At 42.4% G+C, this 24627-nt stretch overlaps 1 long non-coding RNA gene across 1 annotated transcript; it reads left to right on the top strand.

Moving 5' to 3' along the window:
• The first annotated feature begins 2392 nt into the window (after nucleotides 1-2392).
• On the top strand, nucleotides 2393-21043 carry LOC125438761. Its single transcript, XR_007245399.1, has 3 exons — nucleotides 2393-2428; nucleotides 11493-11575; nucleotides 20646-21043. It is a non-coding gene; the product is annotated as an uncharacterized LOC125438761 (long non-coding RNA).
• Nucleotides 21044-24627: the final 3584 nt, after the last annotated feature.

Here is a 24627-nt window from a genome sequence, read left to right as displayed (position 1 = left end):
GCACTCCAGATGTTATGGACTACAATTCCCATCAGCCCCTGCCAGCACGGCCAATTGCCCATGCTAGCAGGGGCTGATGGGAATTGTAGTCCATAACATCTGGAGTGCCAAAGGTTCGCCACCACGGTTATATAATCTTAGTGAGCCATATCAAATCCTTGTACTTTGGGACCCAGAACTTAGGGAGATTCGCCAGTTGTGTTTACTTGGTGCTCTTAGAGATGTGAGCTCCTTGGAAAAATAATCCCCCCCCCCCCCCCCCCAAATAGCCTGTTTTCTTGCAAAGCATGATCAAGGATTGTTTGCTGTTAGGAAAAGGCCACATATATGATGTCCGACTGATACATGAGCCCATTTTACAATGATTGTGTTGATGTGCTAACAGATGTTTGTTTATTTATTTATTCATTATTTATATTTATATACCGCCCTCCCCAAAGGCTCAGGGCGGTGTCCATCAACACTAAAACAATTTAAAACATCAAATACATAATTTACAATAAAATAATATATAAAATACTAAAACTACAGATGGCTTCAACCCCTCCTTCCCCCTTTATGTACCCATGGGAGGCCAGATGTTCTTATGGCGGAGTTGACATCATCCCGGCTGGCCAAACGCCTGGCGGAACAGGCCCGTTTTACAGGCCCTGCGGAAACTCTGTAAGTCCCGCAGGGCCCTGATCTCACCTGGAAGCCTGTTCCACCAGGTCGGGGCCAGAGCCGTAAAAGCCCTGGCCCTTGTAGAGGCCAGCCGGATCGCCTTGGGGCCAGGGTTATAATCTCCATCCCACTTAACTCCTGTCAAAATCAAAGGGGCCAACTTCAGGCAGGAGGAACAAGTGACTCATTTGAAATGTTGCATTAGAACCCTGTGCTGGGCTTTTTTAGGAACGAAGTGAAACTTAGCTCCAAATAAACAGGTGAAACTTAGCTCCAAATAAACAAACTCTTTGCTGAACAATCTGGTATATCGAGTAATAGTACTAAGGAAGGAAGCAGCATTTGGATAGTTTGGAGTGGGATGGTCAATATAACATGTTGGCTAAGGTCTTGTGGATCTCTACATCTGTTGGAAAAAGTAAGGCCTAAAATGTTTCTGGCATCAAATTTTGCCTGTAGGGTGAATTCTGGTAAGAAGAAGAGTCTGAATCTTTAGGATTTTCCTGGTCAAAGTGGCAACCCTAAATGTATCATGCTGGGGGGGGGGGGGCATTTATTTTTATTTTATTTCTTTATTTAGATAATTTGTGTCCTGCCTTTCTGCTCCCACCAGGGCCACCAAGGCAGCTAACCATTTAAAACAGGCATGATAAAAACCATTAAAACCAGCCCCCCAAATACATTATGAAAATAATTAAGATAGTTTTTAAACAGAATTAAAATGCATAGAAAGCATTAAAAATTGGTTAAGAGGGCGGGATCGTTGAGGGAATGCCCAACGAAACATTTCTATAGCCTTCACTCCCATCTGGCACCTCTCTAGCTTCTAGGTTGGCAAATAAAGTGCCCGCTAGAAGAAGAGAAGAAGAAGAGTTTGGATTTATATCCCCCCTTTCTCTCCTGCAGGAGACTCAAAGGGGCTGACAATCTCCTTGCCCTTCCCCCCTCACAACAAACACCCTGTGAGGTGGGTGGGGCTGAGAGAGCTCCGAGAAGCTGTGACTAGCCCAAGGTCACCCAGCTGGCGTGTGTGGGAGTGCACAGGCTAATCTGAATTCCCCGGATAAGCCTCCACAGCTCAGGCGGCAGAGCTGGGAATCAAACCCGGTTCCTCCAGATTAGATACATGAGCTCTTAACCTCCTACGCCACTGCTGAAGGTCTAGATCTAACCCTAGGCCTATAGCTGCTTACCATGACTGTTATGTGGTTTATAGCCCTTTCTTAACCAAGAATTTGTCTTAAGCCTGTTTTAAAATCTAGTGGCTGTCTTTTGTGTGTGGCAATGAATTCTATTCAGCTATTACGTTTGTGAAGGCACTCTTCCTGCTGTGGATAACGCTAGAACACATACAGTGTAAATGCTGGAAAAAGGATGCTACAAAAAAAAATCCAAAGTAAACAGGGAACTGGTCGATAAATATTCTAGGCAAGTTGCAATTCCTGATTTCCAGATGTTTGTATTCTACTTAATATTACAATTGCATGTGAAATATGTGTATAGTTTTTCAGTACTTATTAGGCCAAGGGACACTGGAGACAAAAAGAAAAACATTTCACAGTTGAAGGATTAATGTCGGAAACATTACAAGGAAAACATGTTAGGCTTGCTGCGCTTTCAGGCCGTTCGGACTTTTAACAGCGTCCTGTTTCATCCTGTATGCAAATTGATCTGCACCAGCTTGAGTTACTACAAGAGATCTACATGTGATATTCTGTTTCTCTCTTGCAGATTCTTCCTGGCTTGTTCCTTGGAAATTTTAAAGGTAAAGTTAGTCTCATTTGAACTCTAGTGTTTATCTACTTGTGACTTGTAAGCTTGGGAGTCGTACCTGAGATTCCCTCAGGCATTTAGGCTTTCTGAAGGAGGTATGGGCAGGAACACCCTAATCCTACCACACACCCACTGGCCTGCAAATGTGATTCATCTCATCCCTTTTTCATTCAGTGCAGAGTTTAGGACCCTATGACAATCAACTGTGTCTTGAATGATGGCACTTGGAACCAGTACATGCGCTCTAAGATCTGAGGAAAGAAAATAAGTATATTCGTGTTCTTGGATATAAACACAGGGCTTCCAACTTCTTGATTAAAAACAGCAACAGCGTACTCTAAGCAGAGATTTGATCTAGTAGATTCTGGTAGGTCAGGCTGGTGAAGTATGTGGGGTATGAGAGAAGGCCCCATTGATCTGTCACGCTACTTTTCTGGTTGTCTGCCCCCACGCTTCCTTTAACTGCCACAAGCCTTTATGGCCGGTGATTGACTTCCTGTGTCATTGGGGTTCAGTTTTGAATAGCCATTGGCAAGAGGCTGTTAAATGGGACCATTTGTCCCGTCCCCCCCAACTAATTGGACACCCAGCCCCAGAGGAGACATGGGCAGAGGATCAGCTTCTCTTAGTTGCTGTTGCTTCTCCCTCCACAGCAAGGGATATTGATGCCACAGAGTTGCTAATACTTGCCTGCATAGTGAGAGGGGTTAGTGCTGGCTGCCACCTGAGCTAACCCACTGACCATAATGGAGGTCAGAAATGGCATCCCTGTGGCTTCAGACTGGAAGTTCCTTTCTTTCTTTCTTTCTTTCTTTCTTTCTTTCTTTCTTTCTTTCTTTCTTTCTTTCTTTCTTTCTTTCTTTCTTTCTTTCTTCCTCCTTCCTCCTTCCTCCTTCCTCTTTCTCCTCTTTCTTTCGGTGCCAGGTAGCTGAAGGTACAGCTGTTGATTGTTAGAAGGCTGTGCCAGGAAGGGGCTTCTGTTGCTCTATGAACATATCTGAGGGACCTCATCCTCCCTCTCCCCTCATAGTGTTTGTGTGGCAAAATAAATTAGTTCATTCTGTCAGCTCCCCTCTCTTGCAGTGGAAGCAGAGGCAGATTCAAGATATCGGCATCATTAGCTGTTCCTGGTGGACTTGTCCTTATTAATGGTAGACCTTTTCACACCCCAGTGTCCTAGTGGGTTAACCATGCTTAACCTTGATGTTGGCCCATAATTCCACTGTTATTACTAAATCGTAGGAGGCAAAATGAATGAATTTGGCAACGGCCACTTTTCTTTCATTTGGATCTTTTAACTGTAGCTGCAGAAGGAACCCTTTTCACTTTTTTGGCATCAAAAGTGGGTCAGCCTGGGGTGGAAAACAGAGGCCTGAAAGGAAACTTCACCCCAACCCCTCAGTTTCCCTCATTTTATCCTGACCCTTACATCTCTGGTCTAGGACATGCTACTTATTTTGTTTTGAAATGTGAAAGTGACTGCAACTTCTAATTGACAACTTTTTCATTTCATGGTGTTTCACTTTGAAGTGGTGGTGAGACTTTTGATAACTTTATCTCCATAAGCAAAGGGTGCTAGTTTAGAACACCTGGTAGAGGAGGTAACCATGGAATTAATGGGGTGATTCATACCACCTTCAAGCACAGAAAAGCCATACCCACCAGCTAGATGTGGCATTTGTGTGACTTCACTTCACATCTTCAAAGGCTGGGGTAGTGATGAATTTCCAAGAATCACCGTGTCCTGGCACTTTACAAAACGAGGAAAAGGAAGCACTGGTGGGGGTGGGCGGGGGGTGGGGGGAGGATAATGCAATATAACAGTTTAGTGTGTAGCCTTGATTTCATAGATTTTCTAAGTTGGCTTTGATTTAGAATTGTATGTCTTCTTTTCTACGCTACCTTGAGAATTTTGTAAGACAGCCTATATGTAAATAATACTGAGTGTGGTGAGCGGGTAACTTTTGAGAATTCCGAACTTCGTGTACATGGTAAAAGTGAATTTTATAAGAAAACACACAGAGATGTACATAACTTAGCATGAAGCTTGTGTGACACGACACTGAATCATGGCAATCCCTGTACTTGGGGACCAAAGTTTGATGGTACGCCCAACGTGAATGCTGAAACCAGTGGTGGAGCGCCAAGGGGGCAGGGGTGCGTCATGTACCGGGCGCATGCCTGGGGGTGGAAAATCTCCCCCTGGCCCCTCCTCCTTTCCCCCATGCCCCCCCACGGCATACACACGCCTCGCCCTTCTTTCCACACTTATCTATGTTCCTTTTCTTTTTTTAGTACTTTTTGAGGCTGAAAAAAGCGGCCTATTTACAGTTCAGGCTAAAAACTGCCTGAGAAACTACAGTTCCCAGGAGACCTTGGGGCTCACAAGGTCTCCTGGGAAGTATAGTTCGTCAGGCAGTTTTTTCCCTGAACTGTGAAGAGGCCGCTTTTTTCAGCCTCAAAAAGTACTAGAAATAGAAATGGAACGTAGGTAAGTGTGAGAAGGGGGACAGGGGTGTGTGTGCCGCAGGGGGGCCATGTGGGGTGGAAAAAAACACACTGCGCACCGGGCGCAGTTTGGCCCAGCTACGCCTCTGGCTGAAACCATGACTGGGTATCAGTTTCCCAATTTAGTTCTCTTAATTTCTCCATCCGTCATTGAATCAAGAAGAAGGAGCCGGCGGAGATTTCAAAAGTGAGTCAGCACTTTGGTGCTTATAAAGTCCTGCAGCTTTCCGGTCTCGCAACCTTTCTTCTAACTAGGCTCGGTGATTCAGCAAACCTTAATCACAGAAAACCACCCCAAAAGCCATATTGGCTGTCTTGAGGTTTTTCTTTCACCAATTACCCCCTCCCCCCAATGTATTAAAAAAGCTAGGGAAGTGGTGGGGGGGGGGGGGGACGGGGACTGAAGGATTTTGGGTTTTTTAACCTAAATATTTTTGTTAATAGCCAAATAAAGCTGACGGATATTTCCAGGTTGAAAAAATCAGAACCAGAAATTTACTGATAATTGTTATCGGCGCTGATGTTTCTGTGAAGTGGGTCTGTGAAATGTTGTCATTGCAGACAGCATGCTATAATGCAGTGACAGCAACGCTGCGGTGTTCTTTGCATTCAGGGGACTGCTAGAGTAGAGTAACAGTGAAGTTGTTAGGGAACAGAAAAATTAAATTAAGGTGTGCAGACGGTTATATGTCTGAAAGCTAATTGAAGTGTTAAATAGCAGCCTTTGAAAAGAAGGCTTCTGTTCTTCATTATTCTTGTATAAAAGTGTGAGCGCTCAGATAGACTTTCTTTTCATTGAGTGTGAATTGCAGATTGGTACTGCCTCGGTTTGCCTTGGGGCCATGTAGGAAAGGGAGGGGTGTTTAATCTTTCAGCCTCTCTGAAGCCAGCTTCGGCATGGCCCTGTATTCAAACAGTGAAATCAGGTAGGATTAACCAGCCAACCAACCCTTCTCCTTTGGGAGCAGCAGTGGCATAGGAGGTTAAGAGCAGTGGCGTAGGAGGTTAAGAGCTTGTGTGTCTAATCTGGGGGAACCGGGTTTGATTCCCAGCTCTGCCGCCTGAGCTGTGGAGGTTTATCTGGGGAATTGAGATTAGCCTGTACACTCCCACACATGCCAGCTGGGTGACCTTGGGCTAGTCACAGCTTCTCGGAGCTCTCTCAGCCCCACCTACCTCGCAGGGTGTTTGTTGTGAGGGTGGAAGGGCAAGGAGATTGTAAGCCCCTTTGAGTCTCCTGCAGGAGAGAAAGGGAGGACATAAATCCAAACTCCTCCTCCTCTTCTTCTTCTTCTTCTTCTTCTTCTTCTTCTTCTTCTTCTTCTTCTTCTTCTTCTTCTTCTTCTTCTTCTTCTTCTTCTTCTTCTTCTTCTTCTTCTTCTTCTTCTTCTTCTTCTTCTTCTTCTTCTTTGGCTGCATAGATCTGTTTGTCTTTTATGGTTGCAGGGCTGATCTTCATCTGCCATGTCATCTGACCGAGTCCTAGGTGATGGCCCTTTACGAGAGTTTTGTGAAGAACTAACTCATGGTTTTTAGACTGTGAGTTCTCTAAACTAGTTTGGCCTCCCACGAGTTTACCTTCATGGGCCTCATGTAGTGTTGCCACGTAGTGATATGAGAATGCTCAGCACTAGCACTTGTTGCAGTCATGCATTGCTTAGAAGAGGGGCTCTCTGTGTTTGAGGACCCCAAAGTGGGTTGTGACCATCTTTTTTGGTGGAATGGGGGGACAAGTGAAACAGAAGCTGTAGGAGGCTTGCTGGCAAAATCTGGGTTTGCCACGTTTTGTGAAAGAGCCGTGAGAATACAGCCTGCTTCACAATCATGCAGTATCTTTATGAATGCTAAAAATGCAAAATAAAATATAAATGGCTTCATGTTTAGTCAAAGGCTTTCACATCCAGAATCAACTGTGCCGTGGAGAGAAACACAGCTTACCGTGACATGCCTCTGAAGATGCCAACCACAGACGTGGGCAAAATGTTAGGAGCTAAAACTACCAAACCATTACCACACAAAAACCCACAACAGCCAATAAGTGGCTTAATTGTTGCTCCATTAACTGAGTGTTGATGTCTGTTGTTGAGGTTGCCCAGCAAAATTCTTCCAAGGGTAGAGCTATGTCCACCGGGCAATCTCTGAGTCATCTAAACCATCAGGTCTATCTTGAGGACCAGGAAGAAGACTCTTGCTAGCCAGCTTGATCTGTTTGGGACCCCAGCCAGTATAGCCAACATTAAGAGAAGCAGCTTGGCCTTGAACAAAAACAAATACTTTTGTTACAAATGAATTTATAGCATCATAATCCACATGGCCGATTCCCATTTGGGGAAGGAGATGGGACAGAAGAGCTACAAAGAAATAATAGTTTTCTGGATCTGTGTGTAGTCCTTCATGTTGCTTTCCACAGTGACTAGCCTCATACTTCTGGGAAGCCCACAGTGGTGGTGGAAGACTATCCTGATGTTGGTCTCCAGTGACTAGTAATTAAAGGTATCTTGCCTCTGAACATGGAGGTTCAGTTTCACTTTTATTGATGGACCTGTCTTCCCTGAATTGGTCCACACCCTACCTCGTTTAAGCTAATGGCTGTCACTGTAGTTTGGAGCACCAATTTTCTTAAATTAGAAAAAGAAGAGTTTGGATTAATACCCTGACTTTCTCTCCTGTCAGGTGCCCCTTTCCCTTCCTCTCCCCACAACAGACACCTTGTGAGGTAGGTGGGGCTGAGAGAGTTCTGAGAGAACTGTGACTAGCCCAAAGTTACCCAGCAGGCTTCACCAGATTAGAGTCCACCGCTTATGTGGAGGAGTGAGGAATCAACCCCAATTCTCCAGATGAGAGTCCGCCGCTCTTAACAACTACACCATGTTGGCTTTCTTAATTATGCATTGTGTAATTAATTATGCATTGTGTGAAGAATCTACACCGTCCACTTTACCATTTGGTGATTCAGAATTTTCTGATTAAAAGGCAGACTGAGAGAAGATTATTTCTCTGCATCATACATATATTTCGGGAACTCCTATCATGGTCCATTTAGTACATTTTTGGTTGCATTTTCCTTCTCTGTTTTGAGCTCTTATGGTATTCTTTTTGAGTTGAGGTGGTCAGACAATTTATTAAATGCAGCTGCATCATATGTTTATATAGTCATTAAGTCAGTGACCACCTGATTTTCAGTTCCTTTTCTAATAATGTCTGACATGTAATATGTCTCTCTTCTACTATCACACACTTTATTATTTCTTTTTTATATAATTATATTGATTGATTTTAAATAATAACATAAGTAAGGAGAGAAACCAAAAACTTTTTACAATTGTTAACATATTACAAACATATCTAATTGTCTATCTCAACCCCCCCAACTAAAACATCCTATATTGCCTCCCTCCTTCCCATATTTCCCTCCCTCCCTACTTTCTACTTCCCCTTCAGATTCCTATAACTACTTTATCTATTCCACTTGAAAGAAAACTAACAGAGGGAGAGATCCAGAATCCTTAATCTAAAAGGGTAGTTTAAACTCCTCTCTTTCCAATATAAATTTCAAGGGGGAAAAAGAAAATGAAAAATCTTTACCTATAATACTTTCCCAAGCTTTAAACCAATGAACAAAAAAAATAGAATTTCTATATATTGTATTATTTCATACAGTTCAAACACACGTAGGGGGGGGGTGCCATGGCAGGCAGGGGGGCTGCAGGGGGCCCTGGGGGGGTGATTTTGCATCCCCCACTTGACGAGATTTGTTGTACCCAGGGATAGAGATGACCCCTTTGTCCCTAGTGGAGTTAATCATTAATAACCGGTTCTCCGAACTGAGAAAATTTTAGTAACCAATTCTATCGAATAGGTGCGAATAGGCTGCATCCCACCTCTGGTCCCCAGCCTTTTTGAGCTTGTGGGCACCTTTGGAATTGGGGCATGGGATGGGGTGTGCAGACACACAAACAACACACAAAGTGGGGGGGAAGGGGTAATTTTTTTGAATTCACTGGGAAAGAGGAGTGGGGGAGAATAAAGTAAATTATTTGGTTAAATCTGCTAATCAGATCTCTAGTGGCCGGTCATGCCCCGCTAGGCAAAAACCCCATCTTCTGCTGCGCAGTTCCTAAAATACTTCGTAGGTACCAGGAAAGATGTCGGTGTTTTATCTCATCTATTTCTTCTGAAAATTCAAATGTCTGAATCTCTCAGAATTGGAAGATCACCCCACGCGACGCATTAGAATTTCCAGCTTGCTTAGAATTAAACTTCCCCCTCCCCGACTTCTTTAATATAAAATGAAGGAAGGCTTTTTAGGTCTTAACTGATCTTCCAGAGATATTTATCCCCGGTGATGTTTACATTTTTGGGCGTAGCTTTTCACAAATTAGTTTCATTCAATGGAAATCTTCCTAACTAAAAAATGATTTAGCAGGAACAGTTAGCTATGTTTCAGAGACCCATTTGCCGGCCACATGGCTGCTTTTGCATTACTGGTTTATAATGGGACAAACATGGGATTTTCCCTTGTACAAAACAGTTTCCCCCCTTGGCCTTAGTTATTCAAAATTTTCATAGATGGTTGCAAATTCAGAAACTTTTTCGGGCATGTAGAGGCAATCGCTGGAAGATTTGATTGTGTTAGGCTGGGTGTGGCACTATTAAAGGTATAGACCAGGGGTGGGCAATTATTTCTTCCATGGGGACGCATAAGAAACAGAAAATATAGTGGAGGACCTCAGCAGCAGGGGCAACGGGCTTCTGCGGCTTTCAAGACGCCCCTCAGCACGCAGTGGGCTTAGGTGGCGCTCTTGAAAGCCCTCGCCAGAAGCTGGGTGCGAGGCGCGTCTTCGCATAGTCCGGCAGCAGCCAAGGCAACTTGACGCTCGCGGGGCTTTCAAAGGCGCTCTCGGCCCTGCGCACTTTCTGAGAGTGGCCAGTCAGGGTCATCTGGTGGGCCGGATGTGGCCCGCGGGCCGTATAATGCCCAGGTCTGGTGTAGACCTTCCTGATCTGTATGGACAATCATGTCAATTTGCTTATATTGCTGCCTCTTGGCCCCGTAAGGACACCCCCCACCCCATTAGATATAAAATATACAACAACAACTACAAGCCTTTATTAGCATACAAAACAGGACAACATTTCAAAGCAAGATTTAAAAAACACAGTTAAAATTACTAATTTCCAGTATAACATTTGCAACAATCTCGCAAAAGAGCACATCAGAGCTGTTCAGGAGGTTGGGTATCTTGTAACGCTCTTGCCACTGAGAACATTGCAAAAAAATAGAATTCATATATTTCGTGCGTATCTTATCATGTTTAGGGCATACAAACAGAGAATGGTCAAGTGTTTCAACTGTAACCAGATCACAAGAACAAACCCTTTTAGAACGTTCTATATTCTTAAATCTTCCCACAAATCAACTGAAACCTATCAAAGCAGCAAATCAAGAAAGGAAAGTTGTAAAATGAGGCCTGTGCCAACCCATGTCAGGTACGGCAGATTCCTTTAGGACAGTTTTGTTAATTCATGTCAAAGTCCAGGCTTATGGTGGTGAAGGTACTTCACACTTAAGGGTTCCACTGATAGCCAATTAGTGGTTATTCATTAGCCCAGGGAGACCTGGCTTCCAGCTTGCTGGATTTATTTGAGTCGGGAGAAACTTGCTTGGTGCCTTGAATTCTGTGGTGGAAGGGCAGTATAAAAGAGCACTGGAAATAACCCCTGAGCTTATGTTGACTTTGGAGAGTGCTTTCTCTTTCTTTTTAGGGATTGTGGATGCTTGTTCAAGAGAGACTGCCTTCCTTCCCAGTCCATAAGAACATAAGAACTAGCCTGCTGAATCAGACCAGAGTCCATCTAGTCCAGCACTCAGCTACTCACAGTGGCCCACCAGGTGCCTTTGGGAGCTCACGTGCAGGATGTGAAAGCAATGGCCCGCTGCTGCTGCTGCTCCTGAGCACCTGGTCTGCTAAGGCATTTGCAATCTCAGATCAAGGAGGATCAAGATTGGTAGCCATAGATTGACTTCTCCTCCATAAATCTGTCCAAGCCCTTTTTTAAGCTATCCAGGTTAGTGGCCATCACCACCTCCTGTGGCAGCATATTCCAAACACCTATCACACGTTGCGTGAAGAAGTGTTTCCTTTTATTAGTCCTAATTCTTCCCCCCAGCATTTTCAATGAATGCCTGTGAGTATTGTGAGAGAGAGAAAAAATTCTCTCTGTCAACATTTTCTACCCCATTCATAATTGTATCGACTTCAATCATATCCCCCTTCAGCCGCCTCCTCTCCAAACTAAAGAGTCCCAAACGCTGCAGCCTCTCCTCATAGGGAAGGTGCTCCAATCCTTCAATCATCCTTGTTGCCCTTCTCTGCACTTTTCTATCTCTTCAATATCCTTTTCTATCTCTTCGATATCCATAACCTAGCCATAAAAGGCTGATAGGACAGGCACATCCTTGGGAACTGCATCCCCTTTGGGATGATTAAGTTGGATCCAAGCAACCCTGCTAATAGACCTTTTTCCTTGTCTCCTTTATGCTATAGATGCTCGTGACTCTGAACAACTTAAACGGAATGATATTACACACATTCTTTCAATCCATGACAGTGCTAGGCCTATGCTTGAGGTAAGTCGGGGGCAGGGAAGTGTGTTGCTGCTGTGGCCACTAGAAATTCGTTCACTACAGTCTTGCTATAAATACCTGTTTATGTGTCTTTCTAATAAGTTATGGAGTCCCAACCTGGCACATGGGCTCCATTCAAACATCACTGGGTATTGTGCTATCCTTCTAATAATGGCAATCACTGGCAATTGGGCTTTCCACTGTGGACAGCAGTAGTTTAATGTCCAGTGATGGATCCCCCTGTTACCCACTTTGGATACTTTACTTAAAAAAAAAAAATTATTGTATTATTTGAATATTACATTTTATATTAATGCTTTTCTTCATTCGTTTTCAAACAATACATTTTCCCCTTTTTTCCCCTCCCCCCTATATTTTTTCATAGTTTTATCAAACAAACAGCAGTAAGTTCATTCTTTGTAATCTCTTCTCCCATTTCTCCTCATTGACTCCAGCTTCTTTCATCCAGTCTGCGTATATGGTCCATATCTTCAAGATTTCGCTCTGTTTATCTTGCCTGATTTATTCACTTTGTTATTGTACCGAAAGTATCCCAGTATTGTTCCCAGATGTATTCCAACCATTTCTGGATTGTCCATTTTTTCTTTTCTTCCCAACCTAAAGCTATTTTTGCTCGTTCTGCTTTGATCATTATTTTAACTTTGGATACTTTACTGTTGTTTGGCATGACTGTCGTGCATCTTAATAAAAAAATGTACATGAGCATTATAAAGACTCGAGTCTAGGATTCTGTGTAGTCCACCTGGGACTGAGGCCCCTTCTGCACATGCAGAAGAATGCACTTTCAATCCACTGCGTGGAATAGCAAAATCTACTTCCAAACCATTGTGAAAGTGGATTGAAAGTGCATTATTTTGTATATGCAGAAGGGACCTATAATGTTAACCCCATCCAAAGGGTATTATTATTGGGAGAATCTGTTGTTTGGGAGGGACAGCTCAAGGCACTTTGGTGAATTACCTTCACCAGTGGAGAAATGGGATCATTAATTAGGCAGAAGGCCGTTCCTCGCCGCCATGGTATGAGCAGCGACACAGGTATACATGCTAATGTCCATAACCCTCAGACATACCCTGTTTCCCCAAATATAAGACATCCCTGGAAAATAAGACGTAGTAGAGGTTTTGCTAAAGTGTGAAATATAAAGCATCCCCCCAAAAGTAAGACGTAGCAAAGTTTTTGTTTGGAAGCATGTCCGACGAACAGAACACAGAAAAATAAGACATCCCCTGAAAATAAGACATAGCGCATCTTTGGGAGCAAAAATTAATATAAGACACTGTCTTATTTTCGGGAAAACACGGTAGCAGGGGCAGTTCAGAGGTGTGGCCAGGGGAAGGGCAGCAGATAGTAGTCAGCTTCCACCTGGTTGTTGCTGCCGCTATGCTGGCATTTAGAGTTTTGGACTTGAGCCATCTTTTCAGTGGCATAAGTTCATTAAGTCCAATAGGGGCTTTCCAGTGGTGGAGAGGCACTTTTGTGCTTTTGGCCTCCCCACGCTGCTGGAAAGCCCCCTTGGGAACGGCAGAATGGCTGTGGCTATGGCACCATGTCCGGAGCGCAGCCACTCTGGATAGGAGCTGCCAAGGCTTCAGGCCTTCAGAAACAAAGTCATTTTTAAGCTAATGGAAGAACGCAGAGAACTGAACTTTCCACCCTCATACTACAGAATCGTGGGGTTTCTTCAAATACTACTTCTGGGGGATGGGGAATGTTCTGGAGCAGCAGGAACGGGCAATTGGCAAAAATCGCCCATGCTTTTGGCAGCAGAAAAATACCTCTGGATTCAGCCTGTTTTTTTAATGATGAGCAGCAGTGGCGTACGAGGTTAAGAGCTCGTGTATCTAATCTGGAGGAACCGGGTTTGATTCCCAGCTCTGCCGCTTGAGCTGTGGAGGCTTATCTGGGGAATTCAGATTAGCCTGTACACTCCCACATACCAACTGGAGTGACCTTAAGGCTGATCCACAGTTCTTGAACTCTCTCAGCCCACCACCTCTCACAGAGATTGTTTTGTTGTGAGGGGGGAAGGGCAAGGAGATTGTATGCCCCTTTGAGTCTCCTGCAGGAGAGAAAGGGGGGATATAAATCCAAACTCTTCTTCTTCTTCTAACATAAATCAAAAATTGGGGAAATCTGTATTTTCACTGGTAATCTGTCACAGTCTTTTGCAAATGAACATATGGGCTGTGATTTCTGCTGGGTTTTCCTTCGCTGACTCTTGGGAACATACAAGAACAATTTATGACATGATATCCTGTCAGTTTTTCTTCAACAAAAATGACAGTTCTCCCTTCTATGACTAGTTATTGTCCTTAAAATGGGATTTGGTTGACAAAATTCAGTGAAAATATTGGTAGCTGGTGGAGAAGTAGCCAAAGGATTCAGAGATGCTTCCTTTTAGCATAGACAAAAGTTTCTCTTGTTTGCAAGCTGATTTGACAATCGAAATGGTTTGCAATATACATTATTTGGGCAGCACAACTTCAAGGAGTAGCAGTATTGAGAAACATTTCTCTAATATAGCTTCTTGGGCATTTTGTTTAGGTTGGCTTATAGTCAAGGTAAACTAGAAATTCTACTGATACTTCAAAGACTTTATTCTAGAGAATAATAGCTATGAGAAACTATTATGTACATTAGGCTGAGATTTCTTTTTTGTTATTAATTCATTGGACCATGTGGAACAAAACTAAAAATTACACTGAAGAAAACAGCTGAACGCACACTGTTCTGAGAAATATTCTAGAATTTCACCAGCGTCATCCATCTCTCAATAAGGTTTTCAGTGATTATCCACTATCATTCATTCATTTGAATATGAGACCTGTGTTCTAATTCTTGTGAACCAATCACAAATGAGAGATATCCCAGCATGTAGCATGTAGCAATACACATTTTACCCATTAATTTATTCCCAGCAGGAAACTTGTGTTGCTGGTGCCCTGAATGTTCCGTAGCAATCAGTGTCAAAGCTAAATCAGAAAGCAGTGAAGTATAATCTGGAGCCATTCAGATTAGTGGAAATTCAGACCTTTTTGCCATTTAGTGGTGGACCAATTCCTAGATAAGTCCCACAGAAATTCCAGAAAAGGAACTTGGAACATCTTGAAGTCTCATGTACTTTCTGATTAACACATTTGAACGAAGATGTTACTTGAGTTACTTTTTTATGTATAATTCAAGTTGTACGAAATTCCAAGGGGAAACCCAATGCAAAGAAGAGAAAAAGGCTTCAGTGCTATCTAAAAATAAAGGATGTGTGTAGCCGGAGAAAAATCCTGATTCTGTGGGGAGAGAAGCATTAGGTTTGAGATTAGTTAAAAGGCAAACTAATCTGAAGAAGTTTCTTTTTGGGTTTATTGCTGGAGCACTAATCCAAATGTTGACTTCCCTATTAGGAAATCTGCACAGATGTCTACAAATATGTTTTAGTAAAGTGATTTCGATACACGCAGCTCAAAATTTTGGTTGATTTATTTCTGAAGCAAAAATTAAGAAGTTGGTGATTAAATCTCTACTAAATATTGCTTTACCACTGTCAAGAGTCAACATGTCTTAGAATCATTCTTTGTGTTCAAGAATATTGTGTGTGATTCTCAGCATGTAGTTGCGTTAGATTGGATTACGTTACCGATTAGTTAAGTTACCGTTAAGTTACGTTAGTTACGTTAAGTTCTCTCTCTCTCTCTCTCTCTCTCTCTCTCTCTATCTATCTATCTATCTATCTATCTATCTATCTATCTAATCTATCTATCTATCTAATCTATCTAATCTATCTAATCTATATCTATATCATCTATCTATTTCTTTATTTATAAATCCTGAATGGCTATTTTGTTCACCAAGGGGGTACTTTTTAAATGTTTAAATAACCGTACAACTATTTTATTTCTTGCTGAACTTTTTGAATATTTTCAAGAATAAAATGAGTCACGAACGTACAAACTGTACTGGGGGATTGCTCCTTAAAGTAACTGAAAGGACAAAAAACAAATTACTGGGTATTTTTTCAGTTCAGTGGTTCTGTAGCTGAGCTAGTCAGAACTTTTGGTAACATCTTGTTAAACTTGAGGAAATCTTGTTTACCAACTGTTTCCTACATGAGCCGTTTTGATGCGATGCCCTTGGTCCAAAAGAAGGGCTTCTATTCCTCATCTGTTGATGCGGCAAGCCAAAATAACACATGAGGGGTTTTTTGGGCTAACCTGAAAGAACTTGCCAGGTGTTCGAGGTTTTATATTTGCATATGACTTCAAAATGATCTATACTTGAGGTTTTGTTTTTGGCTCTTAAAAAAGTATTTCTTGGAAGTCTTCGTTGAATGCTTTACATAAATTTAAATACTGAGAAGTTTAATGCCAAAAATAATTCTTTTAAAAAAAAGATGTTCAATCTAGAAGTTTGCAGTGAGGTTTAGGTAACTACAAAATCCTGGCTATTACCCTGCAACTTAAAGTGATGATTCATGTATCTGTGAAAGGTAGCCACTGTGGGTTTAAAAGTGGCTGTACTGGCTACTTCACTTAAGAGCCTTTGAAAAGATTGACTCCCTGATTCTAAACATACATTTATATGAAAGCAAGGTTTGCTGGATTTTAATAGAATTTACTTTCATGGGGGTGGTTTATGGAGATTTAGTGATTGCCAGCTGGATGAATTTGAGGAATATTCTTTGACATGAGACTAAGGGAAAAAACCCTCATCGAACAATATGGCACAGTTACATTTTCTGAGGTCGTTTGAAAGTAAAGAAATTAACAGCTGGTCTTGCTCTGACTTTACTCTGTTTTCCTTCTACTCTTTAGATAGGCTGTAGTAAAAAGTTTTTGGCTATTCGTTGTTTGAACGGAGAACTTCATGAATGTTTCACATTGTAACTCTTTGATCAGGTTTTCTTTCTTTAAAGAGATGCTCAGATTTCTTTTCTTTAAAGGAAAACCAAAGGAAGAAACAGCAGCGAAGGAGAATAGAGATTTGGAGTGTATTCTGTGGCTACATTTAGATGTTATTTCATAATCATAAAACACTATACTGTAAAAAAGACATGCAGTATACATTTCCATTACAGCGCAGATAGAGAGAGAGAGAGAGAGAGAGAGAGAGAGAGAGAGATCTACATCTGTTGTTATATTTAATTTCCAAAATGCTTTAAGTTTCGTTTTGCAAAAAGTGTAATGTAAAAAATTCTATCGTTATGTAAACTTTTATTTATATTTTGTTGCTTTCTAGAGCCATCATCACCAACAGATAAAAATACCTGCCCTAAAATATTTACCATATAGTTACTATTGTAATTGCCGGTTGTCTATGAGTATTTCTACTTTAAAACCCTACAAAGGTTTGAAAAAAAAATTCCCAGAAATCGATATATCTTTTAAAGATCCGTGCGATGTGTATGTGTAGTACTTTTGCACACAGGCATACAACTAAAGGGAGGGGTCCGTGTTTTGGCCAGTAAGCCATGATGCCCAGCGTATAGTTCTTTGGCCCAAGAACAGAATATCACCTCAGTGGCTGTTTCTGTAGTCAGAGCGAGTGTTAGAGAATCTTGTTGAACTCTTTCTCCTTTCAGCTTTGTCAATCTTGAAATCAGAATACTTGCGCTAGTTTTGTTAACTCTCCCTTTGTATCGGTTTAACTGTTTTCTAGACTTTCGAGGCCTAAGAGAAATAAAAGTCTTGTCTCTGTGGTTACCCTTGCCTGCTGAAATAGAAAACTGAGAGGAAAATGAATTTATTAGTACTGGCTTCCCATTTGGGCAGATGCCCTGGAATTTGGATGAATGTCCGTCAAGGACTGGGTGTGGATGGCGACTCATTTTCATTAATTGTTCTCTCCTTCTACTCTTGGTTCAGATAAGTCAGCAGCAACCTAGGTCCATTGTATTCTGGGATATGGCCCTTTCATAGGCCCCTTCCGCACACGCAAAATAATGTGTTTTCAAACCACTTTCACAACTGTTTGCAAGTGGATTTTGCTATTCCGCACAGCTTCAAAGAGCACTGAAAGCAGTTTGAAAGTGCATTATTCTGCATGTGCGGAATGAGCCATAGTGATCAACACAGCCAACCTGTCGATTTTACTCTTGTGCTACTTTAGAGCTTAGGAAGTAACTCTACAACCCATGCCCAATGACTTTCTTGCCAGTTGATGCATGGTGCGCTATTACGCTACTCCCACCCTTTTGGAAGTTCAGACTAGTTACATGGTGATCCTAGTGATAATCTAAACAGGTGTTGATTAGGTCCATAGATGTTTATGTTCATTAGGTCTAGAGTATTGGATGTGTCCGTATTGTGCAAAAGAGAAATGTACATATATACCCTTTTTCATTTCTTTTTGGGATCTTTCCCCCACCCCCCTGTTGTTGCTGGCATTTCCTATTTATCCTTCCTTCATGCCATTTTTTATCCAATTGATGGACGAACAGGTGTCCGTCTTAATGGTAATAATTCAGTTGGATTTTGTTCATGTAGAGCAGGGGTCTTCAAACTATGGCCCCCCCAGATGTTCAGGAACTACAATTCCCATCAGCCCTGCCACTTAGCCATGTTGACAGGGGCTGATGGGAATTATGAATCCTGGCTATCTGGAGAGACCCTATAGTTTGGGCTCTGATAATAAGAGAGGAAAGGCACACACAGATACTTAAGAGGATTTCCTTGGAAGGCGGCAGAGAGGAGATCGATTAGTGTCAGAAACCAGGATTTTCAGAGTTACTGTGTGACAGAGCACCTGTTTACATGCAAAATATTCCATGTCAGTCCCCAGTATGTCCAGTTAAAAGGATTAGGTAGTAGGGGATATGATATACTCTCATTTGAGATCCTGGAGGACTCTTGCCAGTCAATAGATAAGACTGATTTTGGGAGACTGATGGTCTGACTAGGTATAAAGCAGCTTCTTGTGTTCATGTAAAGTAGAAAATCTGACTGTAACAGAGGAATTGTTAAAGCAGCAAATCCTTGCGTTTAGTAGATAAGCAATTTTTAAAAAAACAGGTACCATTTCCTTGCAAATTCCAAGTTGCTTGACAATGATTTCATTGCCAGATTGAGGTTTTGGGGCTTCCACATGCTACTGTTGTCTGTTCAGACCTGGTGTGTCGCACGGATGACATTGTGTGTAGGGTGTGTGGTATGTTTGGTTCCTTTCCTTTTATGTGTTTTTGATTATTTTTTGCTTCGTACAGATTTCAATTTCATCCTCTCACCTCCCCAGCCGCACACGCTATACATTTTACTTTGTGAAACCAGAACCTAAATTTGATTTTATTTCTATGTCTAATTTTTTTCTTTGAAGACTTGGATTGTGGCTTGTTGACATGAATTGTTCTGCTTTGGTTAGACATTGCTCTGGTACAGTTCTTAGAGTTGCTTGCCCTTCTCTTGAGTGTCTACACTGAAAAAAGAGCTGAATGCTTGAGCACAGTGACAGAAGGCGCATCCACAACTTGTGACCGCTGTTTCTCTCTTCTTGATATACAACCACAACTGAGTTCAACAATTAAGTTGCTCCTGTTAGTAATTTTTTTTTAAAAAAAATCTTATGTGTTTTTAAACAGCAGCATTTAGATAAAAGCTCATCATGTAAAGGAAGTGTAACTAGTAGTACTACAGAAATAGCATTAGCTTCTTTCTTTTTAAAATGCAAAATTCTTTTAAAGAAACGAGTATTAGCTGATATCCCTCCCCTCTGCTCAGCCAAGTTTGAAGCCTTTTTCTGACCCAAGAGCTTTGCTCCAGCTGAAAAGATTCTGAAGAGGAAGGAAGGAAACTTTCTTAGGACAGAGGGAAGCTGGTTGAAAGAAGTGCATAGGATACAGGTCATACTCTGTTAGAATCTTTTACTGAGCCCTGTAAACTGCTCGTCATGATATCTACATGAGTCTTCCTGTTCAGAGGCAGTCTACCATGGAGTTCTAGGTGCTGAAGACAAATCGGATGGAGGTGGCCAATAACAACAACCTTTATTAGGCATATTAAAATAGGCTCCAGAGCATTACAGAGATTTCTGAAGTACAAATCAAAAGTACATTCAAAACACAGACAGATAAACTGTATCTAGCATTGGACGTTACTTAGAAAATTCTGTCACTTGTAGAAGAAATTTTGCTACTTTTTTTTTTTTCCAAAGAGCCACTGGCCTCTATGTTGGCCCCAACAAAAGCTCCACAACAAAGGTTGTCCAGAGTCTCTTTCGGATTTGTCTAAGACCCGCCCAGGAGAGAAATTCCTAATACCCACAGTCAAGTATAATGTGAGCAAGAGTCTCCACTTGGTTTTTACAGTGTGGACAGACCCGATCCTGGAGAGGGATAGATAGGTAGCGACCCTTTGTAATGGCCAGTCAGGCAGTGGAGGTGGCCGTTTCCAGTTCGTAAATTTCAAAGCCTTTGCCAGCTCCTTTTAGAACCTATTTGCTGATTGGATCCGAGAGGCAGTTTTAAAACAGTGTTTAAAACAGCACAGTGTTTAAAACAGTGTTTAAAACGGCACAGAAAGTGTTAAAATTGCTTTTCTATGAGAGTTGGCTAAAAAAGTGACTATATCCTATTGGGAGGTGGTGAGACTTCAGTAACCTTCAAAGTGAAAATGTTTATTAAAAAGTACCCACGCTCCCGTTCGGTTAAGCAAACCAATAGCACTAAAATGATCTAGCAGTCTTTCCAGCAAGCACGTACACGCACGTTTCTCTACATTCATTTGAAGAAAGCAAGAATTACATGTGAAGTAGCAGATTAGCAATTTATAGCGTTCGAATAGATAGGTGAACTTGTTTAGGTAATTAAGATACCGATTCCAAAAGGCTGTAGAGTACAATTCTTCCTTTTGCAGGGAATTCAGTCTGGGTACATGTAGCCACTTGCTTGTTCAAAAGTGAAAACAGACTCTTTTTTTGTTCCATAGTAGATGGAACAACATTTTACAATGGAAGATCTTTGTTACATTCTTTGGCACTACAAAAAAAGCCAGAACAGAACTTGGTTCTCCTTATCGAACATATGTTTATCTCATAACTTCATTTTATTTCCCCCTTCCCTCCCCAGGGAGTGAAGTATCTGTGTATCCCTGCTGCCGATTCACCCTCACAGAATTTGTAAGTATTTTTTTTACAGAATATGTTGATTGTTTTGCTTAATTGCTCCAGCAAGCTTTATTGCTTTTTTGTGAAGAAAGCAGAGCCAAAAAGCCGTGTTGTTGGCTGTGAATTTCTGTGCATGAAATGTTGGATTCTTTCTCTACCATAAAGTTAACAGTGGAGCACTAAAATAAAACAGAGGTCAGGTGGCATACTTAACAAAATTTGTTCCAGTATTAGCTTCCATGAATAAAAGCTTCCTGCATCAAAGACGTCAGGTGCTCATGCATTGAGGCCTTTTTACGTAAACAGCAGAAAAGGGTGAGGTGTCTATTTACCCTCTATTTGCCCTCTAGCGCAGCCGATAAAGTGACCTCTGACTCTGAAAAATAGTAAATACATTTTGTTAACATTTAAGAAGTCATTGAGCTCCATATATTTGTTTTGCTGCCACAGACTGACTTGGCTACCCATCTGGAATTAAGTAACAATGCTCTCTGGCTAACCTGCTTCTCAGCGTTGTGTATGAGGGCAGAAGGAAACCATCCCAGGCCAACTACCCTCGGCTACTTGCCAGTATGCCAGAATAGAAACATCATAAACCTATGAAGCAGTAAAACGGTATTTGTAGATCTGATAGATGGCAGGAATTTCCCTCGTCAGAACCCACGGATTAAACACAGCCTTGTGTGCATGGAAGACTCTCAGGGGCTTCATAAAAGCCTTGTTTTTATTGTCTTTCTAGATTGGCGGAATCAGGGAGGGAGAGAGGGAGGGAGGGGAGAGACCGCCCAGGTCATGATATAACACTTTGCTGCATGATATAAACGCTTTGGTTTAACTTGCCAACTCATGTGTTTGGCAAGCTGTCCTTAAAACACATTAAAACCGAGGCACTTTCATTTTGTGCCAGAATAACTTCCAGTTCAAGAAGGAGTTTCGAGGTGCGATCTTTCGTCAGAAAGGAATACCAAAAGCTCGCACAAACCCGTAAGAAGACTTGGATACGAACCAAGTTTTTCTTCTAGTGTTCACTGTTTATGCTTATTCGGGGAGAGGAAGGGGGAGGGGGGTGTCGGCCACTTCCTGAAAATTTAGTTTATAGAGAAACAGAAGTAAATTCAAAGGACCTGCCCGATGCCTACGGAAGGAAATGTAGGGCTGCCTCCCCTCCCCCCCCTCAGATTGGAGCACTACCTGTTTGACTCCAGTGTTCTCAAGATATTTTTAAACTGTATCTGTTTCTTGTTGAGCGATGGAGCAAAGGTCACAGTTCACAATTTCAGTCAATTGAGAAAAGGCAGTCTCTGAGCTTGTTTTTCCAGTTTTTAAAAAATGATTATTATTCCATCCATGTACATGGGATATGTGACAGTAGAAAAACTCCGATTGACCAAAACCAGATAGCAGCCAATGGGCCACAGCAACCTGGAACTGCTCGATCTGACCCTTGGGAAGGTTGCTGAGGCACAGTTTTACAATAAGAAAATCAGACTAGAGAGATTCCATGGGTTCTGTAGCTTTTATTAATGGAATTTTATTTTAACATGGCAGTAAGTCTTAAGGTGATTCCGCCTGCAGAGTAAAAGATAGATTTGTGGACCAGTTCTGAGAAGGAGGAATTTTCAACACCTAGGTTGAAAGCAAATTATTACATTCCTGTACCCCACTGCTCCTGAAATTTGCTTTGTAGTTATATGGCACTCTCCACTAAAAAGGCCAAACTGTAGCCAAGACTGGGGGGGTGGGAGTGTCGCTTGCAGAGTACATAATTTATACTTGGAATGGAGAGGTGTTTTTAACAGAACTGAAATATGATCGAAGCTAAGCGGTGCTCCCCGTCCTGCCTGCCTCGCCCAGGTGTTTTCAGCTCTTAATTTCCCTGCTCAACTTATTTCCACTACAACAGCTGGGCTGGAAATAAAACCCTTGAAGTGCAAGAACACCATGGAGGAGAAAAGAGTTGAAGGGCAGCATTGAGTTCTACTGGCTGGTGTGTTCTGTTTTGGTTTCAAACCATCCGGTTCCCTTGCTTCACTCGTGAACAGGTGGACTTGTGTGTAAATAATCTTACATAGTTGCCATGGTAACTGAACCGAGTGGATCACAGCACCTCAAGGTCTCTTTCTTCATCTTCTTGTGATAATCTGGGTTTTGTAAGAATCCCCCAAATCTTAATGAAGTGAGATTTTGAAGTTGAGTGCCACATGGTCACACAGGAAGGTCAGTATTGTCTATCCCGGACCAGCAGCAGGTCTCAGGAGGAGGGGTTGGGATTGAACTTGGAACCTTCTGCAGGCCAGTAGATGTTCTACCACTGAATCACACCCCTCCAAGTTGAAGATACAGCTATATCAGGAACTAGTGATGCTAACTTCCAGGTAGGACCTGGGGATACATAGAATTGAAACTCATCTACAGACTGCAGAGGTGAATTCTCCTGAAGAAAACGGATGCTTTGGAGGGTGGACTCGATGGCATGGTACCTCACGGAGGTCTCTGTCAACTACCGAGTCTCCATCCTTAAATCCCCGAAGAACACCCACATCCACCTGGATCCCCAGCAGAGCCCTAAAGCCCCAGCCCCAGGGCAGAAGTGGCCAAGGGGGACCTGACAAACCTACCAAAAGCTAAGTGGCACTAGTTAGGATGAGGCCAGAATAGTTCAGCTGATGCCACTATACCTCAAAACCTCCATTCCGAAGTAAAAATAGCACTCATCTCATTCCCCAAGACACATTAGACTCATAAATTACAGATGCACAGTACAAAAGCCAAGAGAACGTTCTGCCGTAAGAAAGTCTACTCAGAATCCTGCAGAGTTCTGTTCAGCGGGGCTTACTCCCAATAAAGTTTTCTTAGGATTGGACCTTCCATTAACACATGACTGTATTTTACCAGTGGCTTGTTGGAGTTGTGGCGCAGTGGCAAAGCGCCGGGTTTCCACGCAGAAGATACTTGCCATCTCCAGTGGGAAAGGAGTTAGTAATAAGTGGTGCAGAGCCAGCGTGGTATACTGGTTAAGAACAGGCAAATTCTAATCCAGAGATCTGTATTTGATTCCCCACTCGTCCACATGAAACCTCGTCCACTCACCTGCTGGGTGACCTTGTTTCTCTCAGAACTCTCTTAGCCCATGTGGAGGCAGGCAATGGCAACAAATCTCCAATCGTCTCTTGCCTTGAAAACACTACAGGGTTACCATAAGTCACTGTGACTTGATGGGACATTACACCCACACAGTCGTAGAAGAAGAGAGTTTGGATTTGTATCCCCCCTTTTCTCTCCTTTCAGGAGACTCAAAGGGGTTTCCAATCTCCTTGCCCTTCCCCCTGTGAGGTGGGCAGGGCTGAGAGAGCTCCGAAGAGCTGTGACTAGCCCAAGGTCACCCAGCTGGCGTGTGTGGGAGTGCCCAGGCTAATCTGAATTCCACAAATAAGTTTCCACAACTCAAGTGGCAGAGCAGGGAATCAAACCCGGTTCTCCAGATTAGAGTAGGTGATGCAAAAGAGCTCCATCTGAGACTTTGGAGAGATGCTGAGTATTCAGGTAGATAGTGTTAGCCTTGACAGACCTGGGTTCATTCTGGTTTAATTCAATATAAGTCTGGTTCATGGGATCACATGGTTGCCTGTGACCAGCTGGTTTTACCCAAACTACATGGCTTTGTAAAACACTTCACCCGCACCCCTGAAACCTCAAATGAAGCTTGTTCTTCATGGACGGGCAGAACAATAATAGCACTTTTGCTTCACCAGCTAACTAACTAACAGCCTGGCTTAAATGGATAGAAGTTGCTAGTTTTAAAAGTGCAGGTATTTCCCAGTTGCTAAAAATGCCGAGTTACCAAAAACAAGAGGTGGTCTGTCCATTATGATCGTCACATGCTTTAAATAGGCCCATGTGATTTAGTGCTGAATCACATTGTAAGTTCCAGGAAGCCCTAGCAC

Source organism: Sphaerodactylus townsendi, linkage group LG09 (assembly GCF_021028975.2).
Source record: "Sphaerodactylus townsendi isolate TG3544 linkage group LG09, MPM_Stown_v2.3, whole genome shotgun sequence".
NCBI lineage: Eukaryota > Metazoa > Chordata > Lepidosauria > Squamata > Sphaerodactylidae > Sphaerodactylus > Sphaerodactylus townsendi.
Note: the sequence above shows the minus strand (reverse complement) of the source record. Positions and strands in the feature narration are given on the sequence as shown.